Here is a 9,526-nt window from a genome sequence, read left to right on the forward strand (position 1 = left end):
CCTGCCTAGAGGGGGCACCGCCTTAGACCCATGGGGGCTGGGAGGGCAGGGCAGAGAGAGCTGAGGGGCTCGGTGCAGGGAGGGGCTGGACAGGCGAGGCCGGGGGGCCGGGGCTGGCAGAGGGCCAGGCTGGGGCACGGGGACTCTCAGAGACACTCCGGGGGTGGGGATGGGGGTGCACCTCAGGGCCCCCCCACTCACCCCTCAGACCAGAGCCCCCTGAGGGCCTGTCCTGTGTCCCCTCCCAAGGCCCTCTGGCGCTGGGCTCAGGGCCTCCCTCCCAGCTCTGTGCAGACCACGCCGCCTCCAGCACCCTCGCTGCAGACCCTCACCTGCACCCTGCCTTCCCCAAGACCCCCAGGACCTCCTCGGACTGCCCTCCCCAGCTCTCCTGCGCTGGTCTGGACGCCCCCCCCCACCCAGCCCCCCCCGTCAGGCTGCTGCTGTGCCCCATCGCACTCTGCTTGGCCCAGCCACAGATCCATCGTTTGGGAACTGCCTGGTGCCTCTGTCTACCCTTCCCTCCTGCTCCGCAAACTCCCAGCTCGCCTCCGGGGCTCCGTCCATCCATCCCTCCCTTGACCCACTCAGGGGCACCTCACGTGCCGGGTGCCCAGGCCCAGCATCATGGGGGAAATGTCGGGGTGTTCTTTGGAGAGGGATGGGCCTCAGGGAGGAAGTGACATCGGTGTGCAGGCCGGGGGAGGTGAGGGGCAGGGGTCTCCTGGAAGTGGGACGAGTAGGCCTGGGGAGACCGGGACAGGGGCTGCAGCTGCAAGGAGGGGCCAGCGTGGGAGGTGAGGACTGAGCCGTCAGGGGCACCCACGGCGGTATGCGGAATGGGGGCCCCTGAAAGACATGATCCGCCCGTCCAGCCCCCAGAATATGTGCCCATGGATTCACTCGCAAGAAGGGTCTTTGCAGACGGGATCAGACATGATCAGGCAAAGGGTCATGAGATGTCGTCCTGGATTTGGGGGGGGTCTGAACCTGATGAGGTGTCCCCATAAGAGGAGAGGAGGACGCAGAAGCAGAGACCGGAGGGGCACAGCCACAAGCCCAGGAGTGACGCCTGGAGCCCCGGAAGCTGGCAGGGGGATGGGGGGCAGACAGGCAGGAGCCCCCGCCCTGGAGCCCCCGGAGGCAGTGAGCCCGGCGGCACCTGGTTCTCAGGCTCACGGCCTGTGGGATGGGGAGAGAGGGTGCATTTCTGTTGTTTCAAGCTGCCCAGTTTGTGGTCACTCAGAAAACAAACCACCGGAGGAGGCAGCTCCTTGGACCAGTCCTTGTTCCAGGCGCCGAGGGTCCTCGGTGAACAGGCAGGAGGCTGCGGTGCACCTGGTCCCTATCTGCCTCCTTCCTGGAAGGTCCTTGTCTCTCCGCTCTGCTGACCTCCACACAGAGCCAGGTGGTCTTCTCAAACCGCAGACCTGGTCTGGCCTCTGCTCTTTACTTTCCCGGGAACAGGTGAAGGCCTCCTGGTCACCTGCAAAGCCTCCCGGCCTGCGAGGCCCAGGGTCTGGGTGAACCCCTGCACGTGGTCCTGCCTCGGGCCTTTGCTCGGCCAGCCCTGCCTGGGCAGCTTTCCCCGCGGACGACCTGGGCCACCCTCATCACCTTGAACTCTTTGCTGAATTGCCCCTGCCTAGTGAAGCCTGCCCTGGGCACCCCCCGCAAGGGTGGCACAGGGCTGCGCGCCGCCCAGACCGTCCCTGCGTGCGGCTGGCTGCTCTCTCCCGGGCTCTCCAGCCTGCACACTCCCACCTGGCCCTCTGGTTTCAGGAGCTTCCCCCCACAGAGATGGGACTCGGGCACTGAGACACGCCTGTCACAGGTGCCATGCCAGGTCCTCCTGAGCTCGCCAGGGCTGTCTGTGCAGCCCCCAGCTCCGAGCTTCCCCACCTGGGTCGTGCTCACCCGGCTCTGTGCCCCGGGCCTCATCCCAACCACCCGTGTCCACCTGCCCGATGGGCCCTGGCCTCCGGGTCCCTGCCCCTCCCAGCTGCCCAGGCCTGGCACCCAGCTGGTGCTCCAGTGCAGTTGTGGCCAGCATGGTGGGGGGCACTGATCAAGGGGCTACCCAGAGGGCTGGGCCTCTCTACCTGCCCGGCCTCCCCCGGCCCGGTGGCAGCAGCCTTGGGCCTCTCCGGCCCGGCCCGCTCAGGCCTCGCTTGCCAGAAACCGCAGAGAAGACGCCTGTTTGTACCAGTGCTGCCGAAATCAAAACAGTTTGTGGTTTGTGACCCAAATTTTCTGCCTTCTTTTTTCAGAACATAACAAAGCTCAAGACAACTCCCTCCCCCACCCCCACCCCCCAGGCAGACAGAAATGATCTGTTTACACTGGCAAGGACCTTCCCGCCCAGCCGGCCTCTCCCCCAGGCCGTGCCCTCCGCTCCGGGCAGCCTCTGAGGAACGGGGTGCCGGCTTGGCTGGGATGGGGCAACAGAGGGGACACTGGCTGGGGGGTGGGGGTGCCCTGGGGCTGGGAACACTGGGGCTTCCTCATGGAGCTGCAATGGGGGTTCCCCAGGGCCCTGGACGGGGAGGAGGGGGAGACAGCACCCGCTGCTGTCTCCCCGAAGCCCCAGCCTGCCGTGCAGACATGAGGTTCCAGGGCCTGGGTCTCCCTGCCACGCCCCCATCCTAACACCCGAGGCCTGTGTTCCCTGGCTCAGCTCTGCCCTGGAGCCCACAGGGTAGGCAGGTCCTCTGCCCTGGGGCTGGCACCCAGAATGGCTGGGAGGCGGGCTGGCAGGTGGGGAGCTTGGCGATGCCAGCCCAGATCGGTGGGGAGTGAGGCAGGACCCCTCCTCCAGGCCGAGGGCTCTGGAACTCACTGGGGTACAGAGGTGGGACGCCTGGTGCCCTGGTCTGGGGGGGGACAGGGCCCATTCCCATGGAGACTGTCCCCAGGCCCGGGACCCCCTCTTCCCTGCAATGTCCCTTTCTACTGCCTCCCTCTTCACCCCTTCCTCCACCTCCCCCACCCCATCCCCTGCACGGCTCCTGCTGTCTCCGATTTCTCGGCACCCCTGCCCGTGCTAGGAGCCCGGGAGCCGGGGCCTAAGGAGGAGGGCTTCCTGGGCTGTCTGGGCCCTGAGTGCTGGAAGGGCGTTCTGGGCGGAAGGAACAGCCTGGTGGGTCTGAGGCGATCTGCCATTCTGCGTGGGCAAAGCACAGGTGTGGACAGACAAGGAAGGACTCAAAGGTTCATGGTGTGCTTGGCCAAGAAGCTGAACTTGACCTTGAGAGAGCTCTGGACAGCAAGGGTTTTCAAAGGGAGCCACTCAGATTCGAATTCTGGAGAGGGTCAGTGCGGGTCAGGAGCAGTGGCCCAAGGTCAGGTGCGTCAGTGTGTACGGCGGGGGTGGGAGTGGGAGAAAGGACTCCTGGTGGCCCAGGGTCCCCACAGGTACATCCTGAAGTGTGGGGGAGCTCCTCAGCCTCCCCCACCCCACAGTGGGCAGTTCCTGGCTTCCCAGTGGCAGGGTGGGGGGCAGTAGAGGCAGAGGGCAGGTCCTGCTGGGGCCCTGGACGGAAGCCCCCTGGAGACAGGCCGGCCCCAGGCACCAGCAGCCTCGCTGGCGGCCCTGCCCCCTTGCTGCCCAGTTCTCACCCTGGAAGGCTTGGCCTCCACCTCGGCCCCCTCGCTGCCCGCCACCCCGGCCTCCCCTCGATCAGGAGCAGATGTGCCTCTGAGCAGGAATTCTAGCTATTTGGTTAACCAGTCACTGGCAGGGGTTCCTGATAAGGCGCTTCGGTTCTCCGAGGAGCCCCGAAGAGTTGGGGGGTGAGGACACACAGTGCCCACCCCCACCTTCCTCGTGCCCAGGGGGCCTGCCCCAGCTTGGCTTCTCTGGGGAAGAGAGGTCTGCAGGCCCCTGGTCACGCCGGGGTGTCGGCAGGAGGTGGGGGTGGGTCTCCTCCCCGGGACCTGTTCAGTGGGTGGAGAGGGGACCCGGCCAATGTCCAGCAGAAGCTTCCCAGCCTTTGCGTGTGTCCATTGGGTTCCAGCTGAGGGCAGGACCCTGCACTGCCTCCTGGCTGTCCATCTGTCCTTCCTCTTTTACCCACTAAAGGTTTGTGCGGTGGGTGCAAAGCCCCGGGAGCACCGACGTGCACAAGGTCCACCCCGCCCTCTGTCTACCCTAGTGATGGAGAGGACCGTGAGCCAGCGACCTCGAGATTGGCAGAGCCGGCGGGGCTGAGGAGGTGCCCAGGGCCACCTTTCCAAAGTCCAGCCTGTCCCAAGTGGCCCCGGACACCTCCTCAGTCTGTGGTGGGTGGGCAGCTGGGAGCCTGGGGATGACACACACCCCCCAGAATTAGTCACTTGGGTCCGCCGGTCTGGGTGCCTGGGTCCCCAGACCTGAGTAGGGCATCTTGTCTCGCTCTGCTCCATTCACTCTTGTCGGTTGGGGCCACTTTGAGCCTCTGTTTGGTCTCCCACCTGTAGGCACAGGGCTTGTCTCCCAGCCACAGACCCCAACACTGAGGCTGTACGGGAGGCAGTGCGGGCTCTGTGAACGGATAGACCGGCGGTGGGCTGATGGGCGGTGCGTACATAGGTGGGCGGATGGGCACACACATGTAACAGGCATGCACACGAGAACAGATATGTAGGTAGGCGAGTGGATCTATAGGTAGTGTGTGCTCACACGTACACACATATGTGCACATGGGTGCATATACCAGGCATGTAATGTGTGTGGGCGGGTAGGTGGGTGGGCACACACATGACACGTGTACAGGCTCACACACATGCCTGGGTTGGTGGATGAGTGTGTATATAATGAGTGTGTGTGGACATGTATGTATGGTTGGGTGGATACCAGTGTGTCATGGGTGTATGCACGTACACACACGTGTAATGCACATACCTATATAGATGGGTGGGTAGACAGATGGCTGTGCCCATGTAAGCTGTCCGTGTGTACACATGCATGCGTGGAGAGATGGGGGGTGGATAGATATGCATGGGGGGGCAAACCCACGCAGGCCCACAGATCCCTGCCTGCGCCCTCACCCAAGCCGGCCCCAGTGGGGGTGGAGGCCAGGGTGGAGGCTGACTGAGGGTCTGCGCCCCAGAGATCCCACACAGTGAGTCGGATGGCGCTCTGTCCTGTGTGGGGTCCCTCTCCGACAACAGTGATGGCGGGCAAGATGGGGCTCGGGTCTTCCATGGGCGCTGCCAGAATCACCTTCGTGTGGCCCGGCGCAGGACACCTGGACATGCCAGCAAGCAGGTTGTTGACGGTAAGGGCGCAGTCCCACCTCAGGACAAGCACAGGGCCCAGAGGGGTGTACAGGCAAGCTGGTTTTTAAAAAAGTGTTTGTGATTGTTTCTGCACTATCGAAAACATTTCTAGGGTGGACAAAAGTCCAATCCACGCTCTGTGGGGCATAACCCAAAACCAAAGCCTGGCCCTGATAGCAAAAAGGAAGGAGAATCCACAGGCCAAGTTCACATGTGAAGATAGACGTGAAAATTGTAAATAAAAGAATTAGCAGATTAAATCCAGCAGTGTGCTGAATTAGAGCAATAATACACCATGACCAAGCAGAGTTTATTTGCAGGAATGTGAGGGTGACTCAGACGTAAGAAATCCGTTAACAACACCACGCTAATAGGCCGGAAGAAGGCAAACCATATAATAATGCGGACAGGTGTCCAAAAAACAGTCAATAAAACCTAACACACACTCCCACCTGTAGGACACGTTTAATGGGCCAGGAATAAAAAGACGCTTTCTTAACCTAAGAGGAGGGGTTCACTACCCACTCCTCACCTTCTACCCCACGCCACTATCCCTCCCGCACCCCTGCCCCCAAATTCAATGGACATTTTTGTCTTTAGCAGACAGCCCCTCTGGAGAGCTTGCTGCTGCTGACCTGCCCTTAGCCCCGCCCTGAGACTGCTCTGGCTCCGCCCCCCACCCCCNTCTGGAGCCGCCCCCCCCCCCCCCCCCCCCCCCCCCGCCCCCAGCCAAGCAGCCCTCTTGCAGACCACAGCTACAAACCCTGGACAGCAAACAACCGGCAGGAACTACCCAGGGGCTTGGAGCGTTGGTGAAGGCAGGCAGCCTTGGAAGGGCAGCTGGGGCACAGCGCCAGCATCTGAATCCCCAAGGGTAGACCTGCCATCTCTCTGGCTGGAGAAGCCCGGAGAATGGTCTAGGGATGTCGCTCAAGAGTGCGACGGGAATCCCGGCAAGACCTGGAGGAGAGGGAAGCCCGGGAGGGGCGGTTGGAGAGCAGTCTGACCTGGGGTTTGCAGCCAGAGCCTGGCTGAGTGAACTGCTGGTTAGAGAATGCGCGTCGGTGCTGCTCAGAGAAACGGCGCGTCCAGAGGCCCCGCAGCTGGACATCCGAGACATCCAGGGCACCATCCAGAATCACGTGACATCTGTGAGGGCCAGGGACATCTGTCTTCTTCTCCAGGGGAAACGCCCTTCCCTGTGTCCAGCTCTGAGGCGGCCCGGTTGTTGAGAGCATCAGACAAAGAGCTGTGATCATGTGTGTCCGTGGAGATAAAGGAAAACACATTCACAATGAGTGAAAAGACAGGAAATTTCAGGAGGCAAATAGAACATATTAAATATATCTGATTAGGTATTTAGAACTGAAAAATACAACTTATGGTATAAGAAAATTACTGGATGATATTAGTAGCAGAAAGTAGGTGACCAAAGAAAAGTCCATGAACCTGAAGATAGGTCACTAGACGTTATCCAACGTGAGCCCTGGCTGGTTCAGCTCAGTGGATTAAGCACCAGCCTGCAAATGAAAGGGTCGCCAGTTCGATTCCCAGGCATGGCACATGGCTGGGTTGAGGGCCAGGTCCCCAGTAGGGGGCGTGCAAGAGGCAACCCCACACTGATGTTTCTTTCCCTCTCTTTCTCCTTCCCTCCCCTCTCTAAAAATAAATAAATGAAATATTTTCTAAGAAGTTATCCAATACGGACCAGAGACAGGAAACTTTTTATTGAAGAACAGAGACTCGGGTCCTGTGGAAGGCACTAACAGTGTTAATGTGTAGGTAGCAGGGGTCCTAGAAGGCAAGGAGAGAGAGACCGGGGGAGAGGAAGATTGAGGAAGGAATGTGTAAAACCTTCCAAAACTGACCGAAAACCCACACTCCCACACACAAGTAGTTCAGCAAACACCCAGCAGGGTTGACCAGAAGAGAATGGCGCCCTGACTCACCACAGCCAAAATGATGAGAAAGGAAACCTGGCAAGTGTAGCAGCGACGGAAGAGAACGTCACCTCCTGACCAGGGGTGGTATTAGACGAGGCCGTGCTGACCGACTCACAGGAGACTCCGGCAGTGAAAGTTTCCTTCTGAGTACTTCCCAGACATCAGCGGCTGCAGCCCCCCGCTTAACCAAGGGGCGGCCCTGACCACGGGGGCCTGGGCGAGCATCAGTGGCTCTCGTGAGAACGCCCGCACGTCCCACTCCCGGGCGTCCGCAGGGACCTGGGAACGCACACAGAAGTTGCCATTGACACCCCCCACCCCCTCCCCCGCCAGGAGAGCAGAGCCGAGAAACCGCGCATCGCCAGAGATTCCTTGGTTCCCCTCTCCCCGTGGTTCTGCTACATTAATCGGCCGGGATGCCTGAGATGCAGACAGGGGCTTTGGGATGAGAGTCCCTCGTCTTCCAGGTGGCCGGCACCCGGGTGAGGCCACTGCCCTCCACACCAGCACCCGCCTCACAGCTCCGGGCTTTGGAAGCGGCGGGCAGCCCGACCCACGTTCGGTCACGGTTTTCGATGACTCTGGTGGGACAATGCGGACCCCAGTGAGGCCTGGGCATCCCGACCGGGGTCCCTGCTGTTTGTGGCAGCCCACAGCAGGGATGGCACGGATTTCCCGGCAGCTACTGAGAGTTCTTCATCTCCGGGACTTCCCTGCTCTCCTTCCCAACCTGTCGACTGCCTTCAAACACTCTTCTGAGGAAGGGAGACAGGTTGCCGGTGGGCTGACTAGCCCAAACCGCGCCAGTCCCTGGGGTGCCCAGCCGGGAGCCCTCAGCCTCACCACCAGGGAGGGATCTGGAGGCGCTCCATGGCAGTGGGCATGGCTCGGGCACTAAGAGAACCCCCAGTTCCCTGGTGCGGGGGTGTTCGGAGCGTGCTTTCAGTGTCTGGTGTGTGGGTCTCTGGTTTTCGAGCGTGTGTCCTGTTTGAAAGCCCTTGTCTGTCCGAAGTGCACCTTGGCCTGTGGGTGTTCTTTGCCCGCTGTCTTGAGGACTCGGGGGGGGGGCCCTCTGCTGTTTTGCTGGCACGGGGACCCTCCGTCTTTGTCAGTGGGTGTTTGTGCCACACCAGATGGGTGAAGGTCACTCTTGCTCCTGTCCCAGTTCGTTCTCTCAGAGCATTTCATTGGAGAATACCCATTTGTTTGAGATTTGTCTTTGTTTTGGACACGGGTTTTGTTTTTCTGGTTTTAAAAAAAAATTTTTGAATGGATGGCTGGATCTCCATCCCATCGGAAAACTCATTAGGCCACATTTTAGCTGCCTGTTTACCTACAGCTACAAGTGAAGGACTAATCAGAATCCAAAGGTCTGGTAAATGGGGTAGGATCCCTTATGTACAAGCTTTCATGTTGCTACATCGTAAGGGTTCTACTCAGAAAAGATTTCGGGTGATGGTCCAAAGAGGGGGGGAGATCTCACTCCCCACCCCCAGACAGCAAACTCAGAAAAAGGAAAAGTGAGGAGATAAGTTTTGACACACTCTCAGTTCCCCTCCTGGAGGGGTGGGGGCTGTGGGGACGTTGACGCCACCCTGAAACCCCGTGGAAACAGCAGGGGTGGCCGCCCCACCTCAGTGGGGAGGGAAAAAACAGGCACTTTAAACCCAAGCAGCTAGAGCCAGCCACGCCTGGCGTCTCCCCGCCTCTCCCCCAGCCGCATTACGGTTGCAGGAGCAAAAAGAAAGCCCTGTCTTCTCCGTGATCATTGATAACGCCGTTTATGCGGGCGGTGAATTAACAAGAACCGTCTTAGATGTTCTCTCTCTTTTTAAGGGTCATGTGGTCTAGAAAAATAGTTGATATTAAAGCCGGTTTAAATTTAATTGAGACCTTTTAAGTTATTAACATAAAATATATGTTTGTTTTGCCTGCTTGCTGACGTAAGTTCATGTTATCTGTGCTACAGAATTTGTCGAAAAGTGGCCTGGGTAATAATGGTCTTTTAAGATTTTGTAAAATCGTTAAGGACTCATAATGAGATATAACTAAAAGGAAAAGTTTTTAATAAAGCTTTTCAGTAATAATTATGAATAGACCTAAACATAATTTTCCAGTGTCTTGGGTGACTTGAGTCTTTGGCATTTTGTTGGGTTGGATGATAAAAATTATTCGTTGTCTAGATAATTTGAAATAACAGGGTACTGAAATATTCATTGATCTGAGCTTGCTATTTTCACCTTCTTTACTGCAGAGACTCTGAAAGTGGATTTGGACCTGTTAATGAGCATATTTTGTACTTTATTCGAAGTATGTTTCTTGCA

Source organism: Sturnira hondurensis, unplaced genomic scaffold (assembly GCF_014824575.4).
Source record: "Sturnira hondurensis isolate 20B ecotype Veracruz unplaced genomic scaffold, ASM1482457v3 Scaffold0006383, whole genome shotgun sequence".
In the NCBI taxonomy this organism is placed as follows: Eukaryota; Metazoa; Chordata; class Mammalia; order Chiroptera; family Phyllostomidae; genus Sturnira; species Sturnira hondurensis.